Source organism: Opisthocomus hoazin, chromosome 6, assembly GCF_030867145.1.
Source record: "Opisthocomus hoazin isolate bOpiHoa1 chromosome 6, bOpiHoa1.hap1, whole genome shotgun sequence".
Lineage (NCBI taxonomy): Eukaryota > Metazoa > Chordata > Aves > Opisthocomiformes > Opisthocomidae > Opisthocomus > Opisthocomus hoazin.
This window is the reverse complement of record NC_134419.1, coordinates 27165478-27192109: the sequence shown is the minus strand read 5'-3', so window position 1 is coordinate 27192109 and position 26632 is coordinate 27165478. Positions and strand designations below refer to the sequence as shown.

Sequence of the window (26632 nt, the reverse complement as noted above, 5' to 3'; positions counted from 1 at the left end):
ACTTGATTGATTTTAGATAATTCCATCTAGACTCCTAGTATTAAACAGAAGCTGTGTAGATATTTTGAGTACTGTAACTTCACATGTGAGTGACTTTGTTCTGCCAGAAGGCATGTATTTTTTTGTGTCTGGCTCTATGAGCCTTCTTGATTGACAAATGATCTTGTTGTCTTTTTATAATTTTCCCATTGAGTATCAAGGTTTTTTCATTGTGTAGCTTATCTAATTGCTTATGATCTTGGTTGTTACTTGCCCACATCTTCTGTCATGGATGAGTGGCCATGCTGCAGTAATTTTTGGCATATATAACCACGTGGTTAAAATATGCACAAAGTTAGAGTGAAGTTTAATGCCCTCTGGTATTGTTTTTCTTGATGCCTAATATAGCAGGTGCTGTTCTAGACTGTAGGTCAGTACTTGGTAATAACATTTCTGTAATATCAGTATTTGTTTTTAATTTCTCTTAGACAGATGGCAGATATCATATGTAACAGCCATTAGATCAGAGATTCATTTATTTCACAGCATTTCTACTTATAATGGATCAGTATGACTTAGCAGGAAGCTAAGCAGATTTCATTCTTTTGCTTCCATTACAAGAGCATTCTTCTTCTACAGCTTAAGTTTAATGGTTGATAATCACAACTGTTACAGCTTCAAGATCATTCTTTTGTGTAGAAGGTTGTGTGCTAAATTTTGTTCTACTACTGCAAATAGAACCTAGGATTTATTATTTGACAATTTCTATTATGCTTTCTTTCAAATCATATAAATCAAAATATTGCATATTCTTGGGGTTTTTTCCTTTTGATTTCAAGTTCAGATTGAAACCTGTGTCAATTCTATTAAAAATGGTAACAGGACTAATGGTAACTAGGCTGCAATATTTAGTAATGAGAACTGTCTGTTTTCCACCATAAATTAATAGCCAACACCCATTTATTTCACATTTCCATCAAAGAGCCCCTGCATGATAGTAATGTTTTTTCCTATGAATTTTAACCAGTAAGCTGGAGACTTTACATTCAAAATCTCTTTGCCAGTCTCATGAGCCTTTGAGCTTCCTTATACAAAATAAATTTTAGTGTCATTATATGTCTTGTTACCAGTGTTTGATACCTGTACTGAGACAAGCCTCGTTTAGATTGTTAGCTGACAAGCTTCTAATCCTGATCAGTGGTTTTTGATCCTTCACATGGAAACAGAAAATGTTGAAAGGGCTTTCTTATTCAGATATTGGCACATAATCGCAAAATCCTTCCCCCCCATTCACATTCAGTTGGCTCATGTAACAAATTATGCTAAGATTTCTAAAATTCTTTGAAGTTATAAAATGTTCTACAAGTGCATTCAAACAGGTGTCAAACAGTAGCCATTTTATACTGAAGGGCTGTTTCACATCTTGTTATACTGAAGACAAGGTTTCTGTGATTTTTAGATCCCTTTGAAATGCTTGCTGCTCACTTCTCAGTTTTCTTGGATTCATCTGTGCCCAGAGGCCATGAATGTGGGGGCTCTGAATTTTCAGAAGTTTCAGAAATTTTTAGTAAAGAGTTGTTTTTAGTTTCATGAAAATGGATAAAAAATAATTTTTCTGTTGTTGTTTTTCAGACTTGTGGCTGAAATCTGTGATGTTACAGGAAGATTCTACTCACTCAGTAGATCAAAGCTATCTGAATTCCTTCTGCAGGAGATCAGTCCCACTTGCAACGCAGACATGTCAAAGAATGCCTTTCGTTATTGCTAGGGTCATAAACTGGATTTAGTGCTTACTGCTTTTTGAAAATTTGTGTATGAAACTGATGTTTATGAAACTGGCCAAGATGGCTGAGCCAAAGAGTGGTGGTGAATGGAGTCAAATCCGTCTGGTGGCCACTCACAAGTGGTGTCCCTCAAGACTCAGTTTTGGATCTGGTCTTTATCTATGATGTGGATGAGGGGACTGAGTGCTCCCTCAGTAAGCTTGCAGATGACACCAATTTGCGTGGGAGTGTCGATCTGCTCGAGAGATCTACAGAGGGATCTGGACAGACTGGATCGAAGGGCCGAGGCCATTTCTATGAGGTTCAGCAAGGCTTAGTGCCGGTCCTGCACTTCAGTCACATCAACCCCATACAATGCTACAGGCTTGGGGAGGAGTGGATGGAGAGCTGCCTGGCGGAAAAGGACCTTGGGGTGTTGGTTGACAACCAGCTGTACATTAGCCAGCAGTGTGCCCAGGTGGCCAAGAAGGCCAAGGGCATCCTGGCTTGTATCAGGAGTAGTGTGGCCAGCAGGAGCAGGGAGGTGATCATCCCCCTGTACTCGGCACTGGTGAGGCCGCACTTCAAATACGATGTTCAGTTTTGGGCACCTCACTGCAAGAAGAACATTGAGGTGCTGGAGTGTGTCCAGAGGAGGACAACAAAGCTAGTGAAGGGCCTAGAGAAAAAGTCTTATGAGGATCGGCTGAGGGAGTGGGGGCTGTTTAGTCTGGAGAAGAGGAGGCTGAGAGGAGACCTTAGCACTTGCTATAGCTACCTGAAAGGAGGTTGTAGTAAGGAGGGTTTCAATCTTTTCTCCCAAGTAACTAGTGATAGGACAAGAGAAAATGGCCTCTAATTGTTTCAGGGGAGGTTTACAACGGGTGTTAGGAAAAATTTCTTCACTGAAGAAACGAGTTATCAAGCACTGGAACAGGCTACCCAGTGAAGTGGCTGAGTCACCATCCCTGAAGATATTTAAAAGACATGTAGACACGGCACTCAGGGATATTGTTTAGTGGTGGGCTTGGCAGTGTTAGGTTTACAGTCCGACTTGATGATTTAAAAGGTATTTTCCAACCTAAATGATCCTGTGATTCTATGGTAGTCTGACTAAATATCACACTATAGCCAGTAACATGGCTTTCACATAATTGAATAGGAAAGTGAACACTGCAGGATTCCCCGTACAAAATCTTTCTGTTAATTTGGGAATAAGCAGACACATACAATGCCTCACAGCTGGAGCTATAGCATTTCCTATTTTGGAGGTGTAATGAACCGTTAGCATACAACACTGTCGGGACTTTTTCTTTGTACTTCAAAAGGAAAATGGAGATAAAAAAGCACAGACATGAAACACAGATTCTCCCCATTCCTTAGTTGTTGAAAATACCGAAGATCACAATTGAAAGTGAAACTGCGGGGTTTATCCCTGTAAGAGAAAGGCTGTTCCGTTTCTTCTCTCCTGAATAAGCTTAGATATTTAGGAAAACAGTCTGCAGCACAAAAAGGTGGAGTGGCAAGCTGTTAAGAAAAGATGTGGGTTTCTGTGCTGATGTATACACATCACTGTTAAAGTTCAGAGAGCCATACTACAAGTGTTCTAATATAAACATAATGGATTTTTTTAACATTAAATCCTGACTTATTTCATAAGCAAATTTCCTAGAAATTTGTATAATAAAAGTTATTTTTGAGTTTTGATCTAAAGCTTTAATCAGTTACTCATTTTCCTGTTACTTGACAGGTTCTAGAAATGTTTGCCATCTTAAACAAGCTCTTTATGTCCGAAATTTATGTAGACATATCACAGTCAGCTAACTTTTTATTCTATAAAAAATAGTTGTAAATTAGATAAGACCAAGAGACCATATCAAAATTCAAAGGCAGTAATCCTCACTTTTCCAAATTAAATTAAATTGGAATTTTTGGCTTTATTTTGTTTCTGTTCTTAGCATTGTAGTTTTTGGAGACTCTGTGACAAGAAAGCTTAAGTACATGTTTTAAAAACATCTACTTACTTATTGAGACTTTAAATATTGAAGTTTGTCCTTATATTACTTAATTGCTGTATATGGCTCTGACTTGGGTAATTAAAGTGTATTATGATTTCTGAAACAACATGTAGCAAGAACCTTCACTTGAAAGTTGAGGATACCTGCACGGAACTGGAATTTATGAATGATCTCATTATCCTAAGGGGTTTTTATTAGATACTCCACAGGAATTACCTATAGGCATATGCACTGTATCTAGTGTAATGGATCACGTGTAAATGATGACACTTATTTTTGGTAACCCTATGACTACAGAATAAATACTAACCATTGCTATGTCCTTAGAACAGAAAATCAGGCTTACCTCTGTGGAAGCTTTTCCTTTTAATCTGTAAGAATCTGTAAAACAGAGAAGAGAAGAGAACAGCAATTGTGAACTAGAGTCACTTGTGATAAGCTAGAAAATAAATATCAGAATTTTCATGACTGAAGGCAGTTTTGAGGCAAGGCTTGGATTGCTGTGAGATGTATGTGGAAAATCTAATCTTTCAGGAAGACTAATTATTCTGGTTATTTTATATGTTTTGACATAGATGATAAAAGGTTCCATAGTTCACAGGAAACCACTCAGTTTCAGAGGTTTTTTGGAAGTAATAAGCCCAGAATTTCATAAGAGGAGCTATCCTAGAACATCTAACTGAGCCTTTGGCTACTGCTTATCTGAGGCTCTGACATCCACAGTGCCTAATTCTGTAGGCTTAACTCTACAGTATTGTCTTTACATCAATCCATGGTTGCAATTAAACGTAAAGAGATCTAATGCTTTATTTCAGGTTACAACAGTTCCTGGTTTTACTGAGAGAAACGCTTGTTCACTCCCACTTTAAAGTAGCCAGTAATGCTTGAGGCACATGTTCTGTAGCATGTATGTGCACAGTGAAGATCAGAAATGTCTTTATGCTTTAGCATTTCGTTCCGTGATAAGCACATGGAGCTTGTTAATACACAAGGAAGCCTGACTCATCACCTCTAGTCCGTTAACAAAAGCAAAGATTTTTACAAAAGAAGCTAAGATATTAGTAGGATGACACTTGGGAGCTGTGTAGTCAACCTTGCTTAAACTAGTAAAGCAATGTGTGGGTTTGCACAATAATTCCTTCCTCTTTTTAGTGTGTTGTGCTCAGAATAACTTCTACTGTTGACCTGTGCTATAAAATTCAGGAAACAGCTGGATTAGGTGAGCTTAGGTGAAGCCTGCTGCAGAGATCATAAAATCTTCAGCAGGCTTGCAAGTGTAGAGATTTGCAAGATAAAGACTTTTCCATATGTAAAGCACGTAAGAGTCAACATGAAACCTTCTCCAGGTGACTCTACTTGAGCAGGGGGTTGCATAAGATGACCTTCAGAGGTCTCTTCCAAACTCAACCATTCTCTAATTCTGTGTCCTCTTATTATATTGAGATTTATTTTTATTTTCTTATAATTCTGTGTAGCTAGTGAGAACAGGAGATGCAAGACCTCATTAGCATCTGCATTTTTTTCATTCCATTTTTTCTGAATTCTGTAAGCTTTATATATTAACTTATGGAAAATGCCTGGCGTCTGAGGACAATTTTTCAAAATCATGCACAGCCGCAGAATGAGCTGAAGTCAGTAGAGGTGATAAACACTGAAGCAAAAGTCACTTGCTCTCCTTCTAGTTCCTTTGTACTATGCAGAAAATCCTCATTTCCTACAGGGGAATTTCCCTTGTTGCTGTACCATTGAGGATGTCTGTCTGGATTGGAGGAGCCTCATAGGACACCTTGGAAAGTTATGGAATAACAGTGCACTAGAGAGGTGTCAGAGAGCTCTGAAATGGCAAATGCTGTCATTTTATGGACTCTGTTCTGAAACAATGCTAGGCCATGTGTGGGAGGGCAAAAAGCTTGCTTAAAACTGACTGCACTCGTTGTGGCCTGAGGAAACCATGGTCCACCTCTAAGCAGCAAAGTAGAGAATCACAGACTATCCTGAATAAAGTTTACAGACAAATTAATAGCCTGCAGAATTAGATTGTAAGTGTAGGATGCCTTAAATACTAACGGCAGTGCATATCACCTAACACAGCTATTAGGTCTAATTAACTTGATGTAGACTATTTGGTAATAATAAGTTAATGTTACATTCCTTGGAATTAGAACATGAAAACATTGCACTCCTGTTGATAAAATGACAGAATTATGTTCAATTAGCCTTTGGGAGATAGAGTCATTATTAAATCCTGCTATCTATGAAATGCAAACTCAAATGTGTCCTTTAAGAATTCCTTCACCTGAGCTCATCTCACCTAACTGTTTCCTGAATAAGATATCTTAAAACTCAAGTCAACACTACAAAAGAAAAATCATACCGTTAATTATTGGAGAGAGCTATGTGAAACTTACAGAAAAAAACTGTTTTGTACTTGTCTGTCAAATGTTATGATATTCTGAGGTCATACAGTCACAAGCTGATTATAAAGAAGTGCTAGTTATTTTTTAGAACTGTTTGGGGAGCCTGCAGTGATGGTAGTTTATCAACAGAGTAAATACGTTGCCTGTTAGCAATAAATTTACAATATAAGTTTTGAAAAATGAAAGTCTGTAAAGGCAAAGATTGAAGTGTCTTACAGTTTGTGAGTCTGCATATAGTTTACTTTATCAGTGATAAAAGGTGTATTGTAAACAGTAGTAACTATTACGGAAATCACACCTCACAAAATTATTGCCAACTTGCGACTGATGTCTAAAAATTAAAATCCATTCATCTTTCCTGTTAGTCAACTGCACGTGATAAAATTTACAGTAGTAAATTAAAATTACATATTAATGAAAGTGCACTTTTCTATTGCTGTATAAAGATAGGACTGTGTTCCATCAATTTCTGTACCATCTTTAAACAGCCTTGTTTAATATTATAAATGTAACTAAAATGCCTACTGGCCTATTTCTAAATAAATCCATTCTGTTCATAACATATTTCTTACAGAGAAAAACCCAAAATGAAAAAAAACAAACAATAAAAGTAACTGCATAAGGTGGATTTTAGAAAGTTACACTTCAAAATACAATCATATCACCCCCCTTCATCTTTCCTGTTATTTAAGAGATGTCAGAAGGACACCAGAACAGCTGTTTGAACGCCTAATCAAAGAAGAGTTCATTGTTCTAAACTCTCTTCCATCCAGAATGGTGATTTGAGATTTATTTTTCACATACAGACACACACAATGGAAGAGCTATGTCATGCCTGGTGGAGTGGGGATGGACAACTCTGTTGTATTTTTGTGGCTTAGGTTAGAAGATAAAGAGCTTATTATGAAAGATAGTACTGCCTTGTGAAACAGGAGCTCTTGCTGAGTAAAGGAGCTGGCCATCTCCACCAGGATCTGTTAATTACGTCCTGTGTGACCCTTACCTTCCTGGGCTTTCAGTCTATCTCCTCATTTTATCTTGTCTGGAATTTGTACGGTGTTTGTGACACTGGTTTATCGTGTGCAAACCATCAGATGTGAGTAAACTAGGCAGTACTGAAACCATTACTGGTTTGTATTCAGGAATATTTGTAATGTAAAGGACAGGATAACAAGACCATGACAGGAAAAAAAGGTGTTCTTCGTGCCTTGTATGCTCAGATCATAAACTGTTGATAGAAGGTTTCTTTTGATCTATGTCTGTTCACAGCCTATCTCATAACTGCATAGGTATTAGCTGTTAATACATTTTCCAGTGTTTCTGCTAGTGAGATGTTACATGGCAACTCAGTCACCCTCAGTTTATAGGAAGAAAGGTCTATAGCACAATTTAGATACTACTATGTACCAAATTACATTACCTGAAATACTAAAGTTATCATATTGATGTAATTTATCCTCTCTCTGCTTACAAGGCTGGTAGACACTTCTCTGGATTACACACTTCTATGTTCATTTTGAAAAGCTATCATTGTTGTAATGTACAAAAGTATTTCAATTTCTCTTACTTGTTGCAATTTGAACAGGATAACAGGTTGTTAAGCTCTCTCCTGTTTCGATGCTGAAGTCTTAGTGATGCCTTTGTCTTGCAGACATAGCGCTTTACTAGACTACTGTTGTTACTTAATGGTGACTTTTCTCTTTTCAGCTGCTTTTTTTCTACAGGTAACCTGTCTGTTTATTTCAGAGTAGTGTTTCCATTCAAGCGTCTTTTAAAATAAAGCCGCTTAGCAAAATTGTCAGGGAATCCAGTCACCATGTGAGATAAAGGATCATTAAAGAGTGTCATATTTTCCCTCTACTGTCTGGTGTGGTTTCCAATTCTGCATTATACAATATGGTACATAACAGAAGTTGTAACTAAATATTGCATAGTCCTGTGCAGAAAACAAAACAAAACAGACCACAAAACACTTGCAGGCTATAGCACTTCTCAAGAAAAGTTCCTCAAATATTATTTGCATTTCAGAAGTTTTAAGCTTGGCTGAGCTGGGACAGAGTTGACCTACCTCAGCCAGGGAAAATAATACTGCTTCTCTTGTACAGTTTCTAATTATATATGATATTTTAATTAATTACATTGAAATATAATGAATGATGTGACATTATTTTACAGATTTTACATTAACTAAATCTAATGTATATTTGAAAAAAAGCAAAAAATAGCTTTATTGAACACAGTTTTACATAAGGCAGAAGTCATGAATTTTCAGTGGAAGTGGTGATCTGGAAAGTAAACAGAAAAGTCATCTGAGCTGCTATAAACAATTAACACTGTGCTTTCATGATGTGCTAAATATGTCACAAAGCTTTTAGCTGTTGAGAATCTTTTTACATAAATGAATTGTTTTGACAGACAGTTTTGGGTTGTTTTTAAAAGTGAAAAGGAACAGAGTTCACACAAAAGGGTTTGATGTCTAAAGTGCTGCTTCTACAGTTATCTTGTATAATAGGAAAAGTGGACGGGGTTTAGCTTTTAATGGCCTAGGAAATCAGGTGCTGGTGAGCATTCAATATATATAACCTAAAAAGTAGCTGCTGCAACTTTTGCATTTGTTTTCTAAGCCTAAAATATTTTGTTTCTTTGTTTGATAATAAAATTGAGGAATGGCTCTTCTGGTGCCTTGGTGCAGCAAAGACAGTTCAGATGGGAAAAAAGTGAACTGTTAGCTCTTTTGGCCTGTACCTCAAAGGCTTTCCAGTATGAGATGAAGTTCTGATAAAGTTCACATTTTCAGTGTCTTGGTTCACCCTTGATATTTTTCAGTTTTGTGAGGACTTGTAAAATAATACGCAGACATGATTACACGGATGACTCATGAGCACAACCTGCTTGAAACCAGATTGGTCTGCAGGGCACGAGTGAGTTCTTTGGTAAATGAGGAGTACTGCAAGTAAAATGGGGACCTTCATTGTTCGGTTTTGAATTTAAAACTTGCAAAAAATTGATTCTATGATGGCAGTTAGTTCTAGCTAAGTTTTTTAAAATTCATAAAATGGGTAAGAAAGTCCTGTGTCTCTTCAACAAAGTGGTAGAAAATGCATTTTTTCTGTACAACTACGCATTTGTGGGAGACAGTGTAAAAGATAGAGGAAGTGTCTTTCTGGTGGAATCTGCCTCTAGTAGTCAGCAATTAAAAATGCTGCATCATTCAGATATAACCTTTCCACATCCTGTCTGGACATGCCCTCTAATCTTAAAACACGTTAGTCATTATATGTAGTAGGTCAGAGGATAATGTTAAACTCTAAATCAGTTTCTTCTCTAATCTTTCTAAACCTTTAATGTCTTCTTTCAGACAGAAATGCAATTGCTAAAAGCATTTACTCAGCCATTCGCTATTAGAATTTGCAGCAACAGGATAGACAGTATTTTTTCACACTTTTTGCTTATAATTGTAAAAGAAGAAATGGATGTTACCATGATTTTTCCGATCCAAATGGATTATTATACCCAATGAGAAAGTGAAAGAGGTATGTTGTGACCTCATTAGAGCTACGTGATATTGTTACCACGAATTGCATGTTTCTTAGCACCAGTTTCTTAATTATAATGTTTCATTAGCAGCTTTCATCTGTGGGTCCTTAGGACGTTTAATTATTTAGTAATAGTGGTACATTAAATTAATTAGTTGAGCCTTGTTATATACCTTTTTAAAAGAACCAAAATGTTCTGAATCTTGGATGGGGAGAAAAGTGTCAACAGAGACTTTAACACTTGCCATAAAGCATGTGTGATAAACTCAGATATGGCCACTTCAGATGACTGACCTGATGTTCATAGATGCTGCATAAGACAGCTTAGGCAGAATGAAGAACATTCCCAAAGTGCAACACAGCAGCCAAAAGAAAGAGCAACTCCTGTATCTGGAGAAAATCTAGGCAAGCATATGAAGAAAATGACATGGAAAGATGGAAGTGTACTAGGCAGAAATAAAGACTTGAATGAAGAAAAATACTTTGCCTTGGAAGGACAGTGAAAGTAGAGAATGTGACCCTATGGCTAAAATGTTCCTCTTTCTGTCAAGTACCTGTACATGGAAATGTAGCATCCTCTATCTCTAGGTTGTTCTGGAAGAAAAGGTAAAACTTAAAAAGCTGCTATTGGGGAGCTTCACCTTTATAGACTGTCTATTCAGAATAACATTCAAAATAACATTTTTAATCTTAGAGAGTTAATTATGACATTTTTGTAATGGAGGAGTTGTTTTGAAAAGCTTACCTTTTTTGTGGAAATTAAACTTCAGTTTATGCAGATAGTTTTAGTGGGGTATTTTTAGTATTCTTGAATTTTACATCTGAACTGGTAACTATTACCAAATGGAAGCCAATCTGAACAGCTTTCATTTGTTTATTTGTTTACTGTAACAAAAATAGAAATTAAAAATAATTCAATTGAAAAAATTCCCTTCCACCTGGATGTAGGACAGGACAGCAGCACATATTTCCCTTTTTAGGATTACTCTTTCTTTCTAAATGCTTACATCTTTTGTGTGGAAATTAGTAACTTCCAAGACAAATAATCATGTATACACCATGACTTTGGGAGAGGTGGTTTAAATCTCTAGTTTGGGTCAAGGACAGGGTAGATTCCGAGGGGAAAAGACAGCATCAGATCTGAGGTGGCTGTAATGCAGAAGACTTGTGATTGGCAGAAATCAAGAACGTGAAATGGTTTGTGTAGTGATCGCTTTTCCACAGACTTGGCAAATGTGAACCAGGCACTTATCCAGTGGTGGGTATCAGTAAAGTAGACTGAAGTTCTAGGCTATAGAAGACATTCCTGTTTTAAAGTATTTCTTGAGGAAGGTGTCCAAACTGACCTAATAGGAATTGTTTTATCAGACCTCCATCTTGCACATGGAGTGGCCTCTCAATGGCCCACTCACAAAACTCGAACCACCCTAATCCTGCTTCAGAACGTTGCTCTGCTCTTGCAGCCCAACTTTGCAAAGCAAGATTTCCTTAAACAGGAGAACAAGGTACTTTTCCCCCTCATTGTTAATGAAGCAACAATGAAATACCTTGAACAGATTCTCTTACTAGAGACTCTTGAAAAGAGCATTTTACTTTCTTGATCCCAGCACCTTACAGTGCTAATTTAATTTAGGGATGAATGGTTTTGTACAGAGATTCATCATTTTCTCTCTTTAGAAAAAAAATCCACACACAGAGGAATATTAAATCTCTAAGGATTTTTCAAGAACAAGTTTCCCATTGCATGAAATCTTCATCAGAGTATCTCATTAGGTGGCTCAGTCCAATGCAGAACAGTCTTTAACCTTCTGCTGCACAGACTAAGTGATCAGACAGTTGCAGGATTTCAAAAACTTTGCTTAATCATGTCTCATAATGAGTGCTTAATGATGGAAGAGGAAAGGGGAGACACATATTCTTTCCATTTCCTTTTTTGAAATAGTTTTGACTGACTTTTCCTAAACAACCCTCAGATTAGGTTCCTATTAAGTTCTAATTAGTATTTTCCACATGATGATCTACATATAAAATCTGATGTCTTACTTATTTCTAATATCCAGCAATTACTGTATTCAGTCACAGTTGCTTTACAAACTTGACCTCAGCAGTGTATGTGAGGTCTTCTAAAATTTATTTTTGTAGGAGGTGCAGTTGTGTGTTGCACTTATGTGCAAAATACAATTGTAGAAAAAATGAAGACATAAATTTTTGTTAGATGAGCAAGGTGTTCTCAAAATATTCTTTGTTATGACAGTAAGATTAATTTTTAAAAGATCTTTGCTAAAGAGTATTAAAGGTTATTATGAATGAGTCACACTGCACAATCTGCAGAGATAAATCTCACGCTCTCTTTCATTGTCAATGCGTGGGAAGTTTAAAAACAATGCATGTTTTCATTGACAAAGCATTTATAATTTATTGGTAGCAATATTGTTTATTGCTCAATCATCATTATAACTTTGTGTGGATTTGACATCTAAAAACAGGTAACTAACAGCAAAATTCTTTTTCAAGATATAAGGAAGAGGCAAAGTTTTATCTGGATACAAAATAAGCCTTTCCTCCAAAATTATTCTGTGTGAGTGCAAGAATTCCCTTTATTAACAGGAAAAAATCTATGATATCATCTACTCTGAGTTTTAGCTGTTTCCAATGAATCTTTTATTCTAGTATACATTATATATGTAGGTAGTTGAGAACTGAGATATAATGATATGTCATTTTCGACAGAATCAAAGAATCACAGAATGTTTGGGGTTGGAAAGGACCTCTGTGGGTCATCTAGTCCAACCCTTCTGCTGACGCAGAGTTACAGCAGGCTGTAGAGGACCTTGTCCAGGCGGGTCTTGAATATCTCCAGAGAAGGAGACTCCACAGCCTCCCTGGGCAGCCTGTGCCAGTGCTCCGTCACCCTCAGAGGGAAGAAGTTCTTCCTCATGTTCAGGCGGAACTTCCTGCGCTTCAGTTTGTGCCCGTTGCCCCTTGTCCTGTCTCTGGGCACCACTGAAAAGAGTTTGGTCCCATCCTCCTGACACCCACCCTTTAGATATTTGTAAGTATATGTTAAGTCCCCTCTCAGCCTTCTCTTCTTCAGGCTGAACAAGCCCAGCTACCTCAGCCTTTCCTCATAGGAGAGATGCTCCAGTCCCCTCACCATCCTCGTAGCCCTCCGCTGGACTCTCTCCAGTAGCTCTTCTTCGTCTTTCTTGAACTGGGGAGCCCAGAACTGGACACAGTACTCCAGATGGGGCCTCACTAGGACAGTGTAGAGGGGAAGGAGAACCTCCCTCGACCTACTGGCCACACTCCTCCTAATGCACCCCAGAATGCCATTGGCCTTCTTGGCAGCCAGGGCACACTGCTGGCTCATGGTTAACCTGTCGTCCACCAGGACACCCAGGTCGCTCTCTGCAGAGCTGCTTTCCAGGAGGTTCGCGCCAAGCCTGTACTGGTGCATGGGGTTGTTCTTCCCCAGGTGCAGGATCCTGCACTTGCCCTTGTTGAATTTCATCAGGTTCTTCTCTGCCCAGCTCTCCAGCCTGTCCAGGTCACGCTGAATGGCAGCACAGCCTGCTAGTGTATCCGCCACTCCTCCCCGTTTTGTGCCATCAGCAAGCTTGCTGAGGGTACACTCTAACACTTCATCCAGGTCATTGATGAAGAAGTTGAACAAGACTGGGCCCAGTACTGACCCCTGGGGGACACCACTAGTTACAGGCCTGTTTTCCTGGGATACACTCAGCAGTGACATGTAAAAGTCCTCTAAACTCAAAAATGGGCTTTTATCAAAAAAACCCCACAAGATTTAATAAACTTGAAAGTATAAGCTGGAACAAATTGACATTCATAAAATTAGAATGGAGAAGGACTTAGAAGCAGAACTCCTGGCAGAGTTAGAAGTTTTAAAGAAATTTCTTTCTACAGTCAGGCACTAGGAGATTATTGTCTGTGACCCAAGAATATGGCAATTTTGATGGTTTTGTGGTATTTTGTAAAAAATGGTATAACAAAATGGTACTACTGTAATTCACAGAGTTATAGCAAAACAACTGGGGTTTTTTTGCAATATTTAGAGAATGCGTTAATTCACCAACACAATGAAAATTCTATATGGAGCTACCAAGCAGCCTACTACTGAGATGTTTCTATGTGTGCTAGAAATATTTTTGATTTTTTTTATTTTAAATCCGATTTCCCTGTTATTATCTAAAAGCAGTGCTACTTTGAGAGTTCAGAGATTCACAGTGCTCACACTGAAAGTAACATTAATAACTTATTGAAGTAGGAGTGCCAAACTACTCAAAAGCTTCCTTTGCTATTACAGAATGATTAGTATTTTAATAGTACTTGTAAGTGTATGTGTCAGGAGTATCACTATTCATACCATTCTAGCAGGTGCTGATATTTTTAGATAGTAAGTGCACAATTTAATAGATAGCAGACTTAACAAAAAAATGCTTGCTTCAGAGTTTGATCAAATAATTTCTTTCCACCATTTGTCAATTGTGGGGATTTTTAGAATACAGCAATTTCAGCAAGATGCTTTAGGAGCTGAGTCAAACATTAGACAAAGATGAATGTGAATTATTGCTTTGTACTGTATTCTGTATTGCAACTTTTATTCTGAAAGTGTGGAATGAATCTATTAGGAGTCTTGACAGGAGTATAATGATAGCATGTATACAGGCAAGAAAATATCTCTTTTTATAGCTATATTCAGAATTTCAATAACATTTGAAGATCTACAACTATCATATGAGCTCACACTGAAGTGATTATCCAGGATGGCTTCTGAGTGTATTTTATACTTCCTGTTCTGTAATATTATTCTATTGCAAATATACAACTTAAGTTTTCTTTTCCAAGAACTATTAAACCACAAATTGTGGTTTTAAGATCATTTGAACAAGCAATTAGAACTCTCTTGCAACAGTAATTCACATTTTCCAATGTCAGCAATCTCTGTGAAATTTTATGTTGTTGCAACAAATGTATCTCATTTACATTGGATATCTTCTCTGTTTTTTCCCGGATTAGTAATACCTAATTTTGAAAGAAGATATATCATGATGGTTGGACTTGATGATCTTGGCAGTCTTGTCCAACCTTAATGATTCTATGATTCTGTGATGTCTCTTGTGCTACCTGTAGCAAAATTTCTATATCCACTGCATCAGGGGATGGCTAGTTCTTCCTGCTTTTATTTCAAATGCAGCACATGGAAAAACAGTGATTATTTCTGCCTTTATAGTAGTATCACTACATTTATTATAAGTCTGCACTTCATAGACTGACTTGATAAATACACTTGTACCTACATACTTAAATACACTGATTTTTATTTCGTGTTATTGTTTTTCTACACATACTGATTTTTGGCTTAAGTAGTAATTGTTTAGGCGGTTTTTACTTCTGCTTTTTCTGATTATTGTAGCTTCTACATTTCTTGCAGCTTCAGATGTAATTCTCTGAGCAATAAGTTATAGTTTATTGTCTGTCTTATTAGAAAATCTAACTGGCTTGCTAGTCTGTGAACAGTGTAAAATGAAGTGCTATGCTCTGCTCAGTTCTCGAAGTCTGGGGCATAAACATCTATGTAATTCTTCTGGGATACACACTCATAGGCCCCTAGTAGACATGATGGACTTGAGCACTGTCAGCAAAGATACCATCTCCAAATGCTATAGTTGCCAAAATTAAATAAACCTCTGAGCATGGAGGAAGCTTTTGTTTTTACTCTCGCTATTTTGAAGAGGGGGAGTGGGTGGGCCCCTTTGGAGACTCATAACTTGACTGTTGGTTGCTTTCTCGTGGAAAGAGCAATAGATTTTCTTTGTAGTGGGGAACTCTTCCTCAAATTTCAAGACACCTATCCAAGCTGTGATAGCACCCTCTTTTTTCAAGACACCTATTCAAGTTATAATAGCACTTAAATGTCTTTAAAACAGTTCTAATAAGCTTTTCAACATATGGGCAAAACACATTTTTCTCTAAATATATATTGGGAATGGCTCATTAAGTGGAAACATATACCTGTTGAGAATATCTGTTGAGAATACTCTTGTGGAAATATACCTACAAAACCTACTTCCTAAGCAAGAGCGTTAATACTGGGGATGTCTTTAGGTTTGATTAGACCGATCACTGTACGCAAATTCAGTTTCAAATAATAATGAAAATTCTAAGTTTTCAATTAAAGTTTTTTATAATACGTAGGTAAAGCAGGTCATTTGCAAAATCAAATCACAAGCAACAGGTTAAAAAAAATATTGCTCACTGACTCACAGACAGAATTTTTGCAAAATCGTGACCTTTGAAGTCCTCAATTACTTACTAGAACATAAATTTTCACCTCTGGATTTCTTTACTGAGATTACTTAAGAGCATCTAGCAATCCCTCAGCTAAAGGTCATTGTGTTGTGTGGTGCTATCTGGGGTTTTATTATTTTCTCATAAATTATGACATTTATAAAATGAGAGCATCTGAGGAAATCAGGCCTATATGAACATTGAGGAAGAATAAAACCCGATTACTTGGGGAATTCCATCAGTGGTGGTTCAGAGTTAAAAATGTAATCACAACAAATAATACAGCATTCTCTATTGTTCACAGTTATTAGTAATTGTCATCCTGGGTAGACGTGCATGTTATTACACTCAGAAATAAAACTTCAGGCATATCATACTTTGTTTAGAGTGATTGTGCCACACTTAGTGACCAGAGAAAGCTCTTTCTTTTCAGAACTTAACAATAAATTTTTTTCCTTCATTTTCCTCTTCCTAATCCTAACCTGGGGTGATCCACACTCAGGTAACACATTTTGGTACCAGAGTTCAGAGATAAAGTAGATCTTCCCCATACTCAGATTAACAACAGATTATTTGGGGGAAAGAGAAGGATTGTCGTAATGACAGCAAGACAACAGAAGGTAGTATGTCAGATGACAAAAAAGGGACAACAGAGGAGCAAAAGCAAGCAACATCCCTGGCTGGTACAAGCTGCTTCTATTACTGCCTGCTGTCATCTATTTCTCTTGTTGCTGTCTCACCCTGCTGCTCTTTCAGGCTTTGACTGCCCATTCACCCGCTGTCTGAAGTGACAATTTATGTTTCTGTGAAGTGAAAAATAATGCTAGTGTTTCCCAATATCTGTGCACAGACATTAACTGATAACACACTGTGGTACCAATGAGGCATTGGGCATTTGAGACGAAACTCACGTGTGTAAACTCACTGTCTTCAATTTTATTTGTTTATTTTAATTTATAGCAAGGTTGGGACCAGCTTACATGTCTAACCTGTAACTGTTTTTCCAGCTATGGCTCAGTTAATTTACACTAATCCTGGATTCTGAGTCCTCTGACCTCTGATCAATACCTACTGAAATCAGAGGGATACAGCAGGAGCAAAGAAAGTCTCTATTTTTCCTTTTAATTTTTAAAATCAGTGTTTAGTCACTGCCTTGAGTCACTTTGGGAAAGGAACAGCAGTTACTGTATCCATAATCCTTACTTTTAGATTCTAGATACGTTCACTGACTGCACAGGTGGGGCAGGAGGGTAAAAGGTTTTGGTTAGGAACCAGGCAGAGACCTGTGGTCACTGTTGTGACAGTGGTCCAGCTCTCACAAAAGAAGAGACAATTAATCAAGGGGTTAATGCAACAGTTATATCTGAAAAAGCCTACGATTTGCGATACATTTCCAAACAAGTCTTTAACCCACAGTATTCTCTTTGTCACCTAGAATCAAATTCGAGTAACCTCACAATAAAAACTAGAAACAATTCAGACCATAGGCTTATCCTCCTGTAAGGTTTTTGCTGGCTGGTTTGTTACTCATATCCAAAGAATTTTTATGATCACATACGTTTATTGTTATATGCAAAATATACATGCAGGTTCCTCCTTCCTGCCCCCACTAATTTATCATATTGAGATAATTTTCTGGTTAAAAAAAACCCCAAACAACAATGCAAAACAGAAAACCCACCACACAGTGTATCTATCTGCAGTGAAAATTAAACCCGTGCTTTACACACAACAATGTAACTAATACTTCATTTATATTGATGCAAATTAACATCTCTGTGGACATTCTTGTCTGTTTAGTTTTGGTATCTCTGTTATATGTAATTAAAGTGTTATTTGACATTAAATGAAAGGTAAAATATATATTTGAGCATTTATCAATTTATACCTAACTGCTGATCATTGAGACTTTCTGTTAAAGTACAAATAATAAGCATAACTAATAAGGGTTATTTATGTGATCACAAGGGAAAAAAATGCTAACCATAACAAGAGAGAAATGAGCATGAGTAAGTAATCAGTGAAGACAGGGCTAGGAAGGGATGGGATCCATTTCAAAAAGCATCAGAAATAAGACATATGTTTGTCTACATTTGGACTTTTCTCTTGACTCCCTTTTTTGTCGGTGGAGAGAAACAGGGGCAGTGATTTACCCTTTTTCTAAAACTGATATCTAAACTAGGATGATATTTTTCTTTTTAAAAATTTTCCCTTTTTCTATTAACCAGCTGTAGTTGTTAACTTGCAGAGTAGCAGATCCAGGTGTGTTGTTTCTATGAAGACCCATGAAACACAATGAAATAGACTCGGTATGTGTTGACAGTGAAAGCCACCTAAATATCCGCCAGGAAACACAGTCTTAATTTTCTTAACACCTTGTTAACTGAACAGATTTGTGGCTGCAATTTGGTACAACTTATATTGCATTTTATGGCTTTTGTCACTTCGGATTTCTGCTTTAGGAAGTGGGATTCTGATTTCATTGTTACCACTGTAAAACCCATTGCAGTTAATGAGTTGCACTAATAAGGAAATGGTACATGAGCAGTCAATACTGTCTATTAAGAACTGGTTCAAGTATCTACCTACGCTGTCTCTGCTACATTGTCGTTGTAATGAGATGTTGAGAAAAGTATGGATTTTACTTTGATGCTGGTAAGGATGGTGCAACTATGCACCTTTGCCTAAATACACATTTTTTGCTGTTTGAACATAGTGGACCTACTGGTGTATTTGACCAGATTTCCATGGTTACCACTAAATGCACTCGTTCTTTTACTTGTTACCGCATTATCACGTTGTATCCATGATCTAAGGCAACTTCACCTTCCAAGGAAGCAGGTCCTGTAAAGAGCAACCTGACTTTTGAACAGAGCATTGATTTTCAGCCATTTCCTTACATTAGTAGGTACAATATAATAAAATAACAAGGCTTAGAAACATTTTTCTTAACAGAAAAAGTGATCATTAAATATGGTGGAAACATTTCAGTATTTATTACTAGTGATCACTCTCAGCCTCTTTTGATTAGTAAAGAGGTCATGTTATTCTTGAACTTTTAGTTTACAAATCCTCTTTACATAGTTATATGTGACTTTGGACCCTATAGGATGAAGTGCTGATTTCGTGTTGTGTATTTGATAGCATATATCATATAGTGCTGTTTCTGCTCTCTGCATCAGAACTTTTAAAACTGGAAAATAATACAATATTCATCAAGTCATGACACTTTGAAGAAAAAAGTTAAAGGCATGCTTTGTGTCCTGGATATGTCAGGAATATGGACCTTTTCCTGAATACAAAGACTACATTTATATCACAAGGTTCAAAGATTCTCAATTTGATTCCATAGATCACACTAAAAGGATTGGCTCACTGAGTCAGCCCTTGTCAAACGTCCTTTGAAATGGTTCTGCTGATTTCCGTGGCACAATGGCATTAGCATGAGCTTTAAACAACCCACCGAAATTGAAAGAAAGTCTGCCTAGAAAGGCAGGTGCTTGGGATCTGTAGGGACCTGTATTCTTCCTGGACTGTGGGACACCTGGCTCAGGTTCTCAATTGTTTGGCTAGCACTGTGGAAGAAATCCAGACAAATCCTATAATTTTACCTCCTTCCCAATGCAGCACATCGTGTTGTTGTGCTCATGCTGTTATTCTCATGGACTTGCACCTGAATATTCCAACAGGCATAGTTCTCATGGGAAGTGATTAGTGCTGGCGTGAAAGCCTTTTTCTTTACCTTTTGGTTGTAGTGTTTTGTTTTACACTACAGGACCCAAAGATATGTGTGCTCAAAGTTCAACAACAACCAGTGTGCAGCAACTGCCCCTTGTAAGAAGCATTCTTCAATGAGTGGTAATAGCATTATAAGGAGGAACTACCCACAGGGAATTTGAGGGGATCCTGATGAAAACTATATAGCTACCATAGGAGAAATACTACGGGGGAACTTCTTGCTACACTGGAGAGGATGTTCAGAGAGGACACTCACCTGAGGACCCCATCACTTTCAACCTCCTTTGCGCATCCCAACCAAATATATGGATCCCTAAACTGATATTTATCTTGACCCTTCAAGTTCCTGTTTCCCATGAAGATCCAGGGGAAAGATTCAGAATCAAATAATGCTGTATTAGATTCTTCCATCATTATTCTGTTTAAATGAAGCTCGGATTTTGACTGCATTCGTTTGAGTAGCTGCAAAAACTACGCAGACAGGTATTATTAATTCAAAATGTTTGATAAACATTTTTATCAAATAGTATGGCTATAGAAATTTATTTACAAAGAACTGGTGAACAAAAAGAAGGAAAATAGTAACAAAATGAGAAGAAATGTAGATTGTAACAACACATTTAAATCTTTAGCTAAGGTGCCTCAGAATTGGGATCTTGAACTGTTGAAATGTTGAACAGGAATTTGAAAGTGTCATTAAATAGTTGAGATGTACTTGAGATGGTTTTCATGCAAACATACTTGTTACCATGGGGTATATGTGACAAGTTCATAGCATGCTAGCGGCAGTGCTCTTTTTACCTTCAGTAATCAAGGCTATTTAAATAAATTGCATGTCATTATGAAGTCCACTGGAAATAAAGGGTTAGAAAAATAAAACTTTCATGGCCTTACAAAGAAAGAAATTAATTAATATCAGTTCTGTGCCTCCAGCTGTACAGCCCCTTCATTATGTGGGAAAGACCTGCCATCTGTCAGCACTTTTTCATCTATGTTCCATTCTTGGTCATGCTGCTTCACTTGTGAGCTGAATACTCATGAACACAGTCTTCTGGTGTTACATGACTATACCCTGCTGCAACAGCAGGAGCTTTTTGAATTCTATTTGTCCAGCTTCTTAAAAAATGCAAATAATTATTAGCAGCTCCCACACTTTGTCGGGTTTCAGTGAAATAATTCACTCTTCTTTGATTCACCTCAAAGTTGCTGAAATTGGATAAAATAGAGAAAAGCATCCCAGATAAACACAATGTTGTAGAAAGATGTGGAAATGACAACAAAGTTAGATTGAGGTGATAAGAATGAACTGTTCTGGAGCGTAAGCTGTTTTATGGGCAGACTCATTTTCTCAAGACAAGCAACATGACCTATAAAACTTGAGGAAGAGTCAATATAAAGAAAACTGAAGACTTAATGCAGATTCCTTTGTGTGAATTAGGTCAGTTATGTGAGGCACAAAGTCATGTACTTGTATAAAGATCTCAGAAATTAATGGGAAGTCTGAATCTTTTGACTGAAGGGAATAAATTAACCTGTGTGTGAATCTTTTAAAAAAAGGTCTACTGAGCATTTTGTGTAGTTGTAAGCTTTTTGATTTTTTAAGAGATCCAAAATAACCTGTTTGTAAACGGGTATATTCTACAAAACACAGGAAAATAGGGCAGAAAGGGATCTTCAGAGATTGTCAGGGGAACACTCCTGGCTGAAGTTTGTTTGATTTGTTGTTAAAGCTCTTCAGTGATGAAAGCTTCAAAAGCTTCCTGTGTAAATCTAGTTTAATGCTTCATGTGTTCATTTCTCCTTTTTATTATACTCTCCGATAGAAATAGATGAGAAAAACCAAAGATATGTTCTCATTCTTGTGGCTTTTGTTTGTTTTCTTTGTAGTTCTTTTTCTTGTTCCCATAGCGTTACTTAAGTGCCCACAGATTCTCTCATGAGAGAAAAATCAAATACGACTGGACTGAATCCAAAAGAGGATGCAGCTAAGAAGATGCAGCATAGAGTTTGTATAAGCTAAATCTCCATATAGTTAGAAGACCTAGCTAAGATGCAGCTTTATAATGAAAATGAGAATTTGGAAAAGGAAGTCACAGTTGGCAGCCATCCGAACAATTTTAGTCAGACTCACTTTCTCCCGTAACATCATAAGCATGACATGATTTAAGAAAAGGAAAACTGAAGTTGGCTTTAGACATTGTACAAAAAAAGAGGACATGCATGATATTCTTTCTGAATTGATTCTTACTGTTTTGTTCTGAACCTTTTGCACAGTCCTGGACTTGTCCCTCCCACTTCCCAGAAGTACCTTAGGACTATTTTTTAGTTGATTTTCATTAAGCAAGGACACAATCATTCATAGACCGTTTGCCTCTTTTTTTCCAGGGTGGGACTTGAATCATGCTGTCTGCGTTATGTCTGCCAAGCACTGTTACCACAAACTTGGAAGAGATGCATAGGCAGTCAGTCCAGGTCAGGGTTGTCATGGACTTGAATTTGCTTTCTTTACGGTCCTGCCTTATCATTCTTTGTAGCTCACCCAAAACCTGTGCTTCTGTTCTTTGGGCCTAGGCTTCATGACCACAACCTTGGATTTATAAAACTGTTATCAATCTCTTTCTTTCCTGTTATAGCAAGTATTTGTTATTATATTATTCATGTTATTATTGATAGTATTATATCAATTATTGGTGTTATTATGAAAATTATTTCAAATATGCATGATTATTTTTTTCCTTTTCCAAACATCTCTAATAGGGACAAATAGAGTGCTTCTTTGGGACAGAGAAATCCCTCTTGACATTATTTCCTAGCTGTAACCCCATGCTGACCTCCTGCATACTTAAGCCTGTAAAGAACATAACACTGACTGCTCTCTCCACAGCAAGCAAAAAGTAAACAGCTTTGCTGGGGCAAAACTTCAAACTCAGTGACCTACTGTGAATTCTGTGGAAATTGTTTTAGAACTTGTGATCCTTCTGTCCTTAGATGTTCAGAGAGGGATGCCTTTGATATATAGCACTGATAAGCGGCTTATTCCATTAAGCTGTAGTGATTTTAGCTTTCATGCATCATTTGACAGAGAAAATGAGAATTTGCAGAAGTAATAGCTAATGTAAAGTATATTAGGTCGCAATGCAGTTAGACAGGTAGGAAATAAAGTTAATGTATTATGTTATAGAGGGGTTTGCAGATTTCATTATATGTGCACAAAAGAGATCTTTTTGGATTGTTTTTTCCATATCAAATTAAAAAAAGCTAGGACCACTGTTTCTGGAGCAGGCTCTATCCTATTAACAGAGGTTGGGATTTCAATTTCAAATAAATATTCATACACAAGTCATAAAGGTTAAGCTGAAAGTGGAAGAAGAACAGGAAAGCTGTAAACAGAAGTGTGAGGAAAATAAAATGGTAGTTGACTCAAATAATATTGTTACTAGTTCCACATCCTACCTAATATCTTCAGACATACACATGCAGACACAACCTTAATGCTTAAATAATGCTTGTGTGACATTTTTTTCGGGGCTACTTCAAGAGCTTGTCAAACTAGCTCTCCCCCTGCTTGCTGAGGTTCACCCTGAAGAGGGATTTCTTCACCGTACATTTCTGCTTAATGAGAGGCTGGGAGGAAAGCATTGCCAACATCAAGAAAGTGCATGCAATTGCATTTTAATTAATGCCTTTGATATCTGAGAAAAGATGGGCAATGGTTAAATAATTTGTTGCACACTCCAGAAAAGAGAAATGAAAAGAGGGCCGAATCCTGCATTTTTTCCTACCATGCCGTTAGAGGGAAATTGACTCTAAAGGATTTAATGAATAGGCCTCAATTTAGTTTTAGTGATGACAGTTTCCTGGAAACCTTATCCACTTTCAAAATGTGTTTCAACTGCACCAATATATGATAGAAAACTTTTACATTTATTTTAAAATTAATTTTTTCCCCTCTGGAGCCCTACAATAGAACAAAAAAAGGACGAAAAACCATGAGTGTGTGTGCTTATTGTTTCAGTAACTGAGGCACTCCCCTGGGATGTGTGAAACCCAGGTTCATTTCACTGCTAAATTTGTTTTGGAGAGAAAAGATCTTCTCTAAGACCATGGAGACAACACCATAACAGACAAATTAAGGGAGTCTCCTACATGCACAGGCAAAGCGAATAGCCAGCTTGTAAAAAGCATTTGCTTCTTTCATCAAAATTTAGAGTCAAAAACTTCCAATCAATTCTTATTTTTGCCATGTATAAAACAATAAAACAGTTTATTGCTTCCATAAGATTTTATTTACATCAGTCCTAACCATAAAGAATAAACATGTTTCTGTTAAAATGTTGTCTTCAGTTTTCCAAAGATCTTGGTCCTTTGTTTAAATGACCTTCTTATCCTTTGTCTTAGCACCTTCAGGTATTGTTTCAGATCTCATTTCTCTGTCCACTTTCCTTCTACTAGAGTTTGTTGTATTTCAGATAGCAATGCAAAGTCTGAAAATATCTCTTTGCTTTCAAATTAAGGAATAGATTTGCAATTGGTCACAGAATTCTAGTATTGGAGCCTTTCATTTATACTTCCCATTTAAGATGACTTCATCATTTGAAGTTAGCAGAGAATGGTGGCACTTATCTCCCTTGGAAATTTTTGATCATGAGGGTAGTAAAGTACTGTTCTAAAAACTGGTAAAATCTATATGCAGTATTAATAAATTTTGCTTTCCACTGATTTGCTACTGAGTGTAGCTTCCCTTTTTCTGCGACATATATGCTACTTCTATGTTTAGAAAAAATAACTATGACAGTTCAAAACTGTTTTATTTATGTGAGATAGACTTACTTGCACTAGTATGCTGAAGTGCAAAAATGAATTATAAACCCAAGCAAAAATGGTGTAAGAGCTTAAGGTATGTTAACAAATGGAAGAACGTTAGATCTCAGTGAAAAAAATTGTGCATATCTAAATATTCCTTTCTGTACTTGCCTTGAGGAGGTGATTCCCATTAAATAATTGAAGTATATTTTTTTCAGCTGCCACATTATTTGCTGTAACAAAAATCAGTAAGAGAAACAGGGAGAGTATAACTGAAGAAGAATGCAAATAATCCCAAAAATGATAGGTTATCACCCACTTTGTATACTAATTTTAGAACATTACAGATATTATTGCTTTCCAAGTTCAGCTATATACATCAAAAATGTTGTAATAATTCTTTTCATAAATTCCAGTTACATAATTTCCTAGTAGGCATCACAATCTTAGCTATAAAACATTACATTGTGATCTAGTGCTGTGATGAAAAAGTTTGAATATTTGACAAGGAAATATCTGTTTAACTTTGTGTTTGAAAGCCAAATATTTATTTAGTGGCTGAAGTCATCTGATCATTTGCTTTTCTATTTATTGTCTTCAGGACAAACAATTTTGTTTCGGGAGACTGTGTTGCTATTTATCTTGATTTCACAGGTTCTTTCTATTTCCTGTGGCACTAAAGTGTATCTGTTTTTCAGGATTGTGACTACTTAATGTTTGTTTCATTTTGGAAGTGTAGAACCCATAACAGTTTCAGAGTACAGGAACAACACATATCGTTCAACAGGCATTGAATCTGACTTCCACACACTAGAGAGATTTTTGAAGTTATATGTCTTGTGTTTCAGAAAACTGTGGATTAAACACTCTTTATTTGTTCACAGATTATGTGAACTAACTACACTTTCATAAACAAGTTGATGCAATTCCTGTGATGTGAATTCCAGTCCAGTCAAGAGGATCCCATGGTGCAGACATTGTGCTAGGAACACACTCCTACTGCAAAGACTATGGCCTAAAGAAAAGGGTATCTTATCCTTCATTTTAAAATCCAGTCTCAGAGGTGATCAAAGAGATGAAAAATGTCTCATTATTTTAGGTACACTGTACTGTGAATGGTGTCTTGATACTCGGTCTATGTACTGTGATATCCTTAATGACTAGAAAACTACTCTTTCTTTAAGCTTCGTAGAAGTGATTTTGAAAATTTAGTTTCCCAACTCAGCAACACTGTCCATAGGAAGTAAAACTTAGTATAAATCAAAAATAATCATTACATCATTTGCATGTGATCAGTTCAGTCATCATAACCCATTGCTCAATATAGAAGACACATAAATATATCTTGGTGCAATTTATGCATAAATTTATTATGAACTGATTGACTTTATTGGTCATAACGTTAAACATCAAGAGTAGAACAAGAAAGCAATTTTAAAGTACTACAAAAATATGTACTGAAAAGGCTACATGATACATTCTAAATCCTCTCATAATTCATTTGCCCACAAGGCTATTTTTTAAAAGATTGCTGACATAAAAGTGATGTTTGTTTAGGTGCCAGAATAAAACGACAATTTTAGTCTTGTCTTCTAGAAGAACATAAAAAATTATTTTATAACAGTGGAGTGTTTTAACCCTGATCTGTGTTAGGGAATAATGATTTGCCTGTCACTGACAATAAGAATGCAAATTCAGATGGTGGAAACCAGACAGTTTTCCAACAAAACCTGAACTAGAACTACCAGTTAGTTTTATGGAGACTGATAAAGCATGGATTTTATGAGTAATTTGTAACATGAGTTGGGTATTGGCAAGTGATAAAAGGGAAAATACTCAAATTCCAGAAAGCCTTCCTGTTACTATTGGTGGTATTATACTACCATCTAGAGGCCTAGCTATGATTAAGCTACTATAAGGGACTATCTATTAGACCTATAGAAATATTATGCTTTGAACTAGTTACATATAACCATCAGTACAACTTCTAGAGCATTTTAACAAAGCTTTTCCATACAACCGAAAAATGTTCACTATTCTACACAACCTGAACATTGGCATGGGTGCTA

At 36.7% G+C, this 26632-nt stretch overlaps 1 protein-coding gene across 1 annotated transcript in view; it reads right to left on the bottom strand.

Moving 5' to 3' along the window:
- Positions 1–4082: 4082 nt before the first annotated feature.
- KCNT2 (potassium sodium-activated channel subfamily T member 2) overlaps positions 4083–26632 on the bottom strand; it is a 193447-nt gene continuing 170897 nt past the window's right edge. The window contains exon 31 of the transcript XR_012764196.1: positions 4083–4141. The gene's annotated coding sequence lies outside the window, so the exon portion shown is untranslated. The remainder of the gene's footprint in view (positions 4142–26632) is intronic.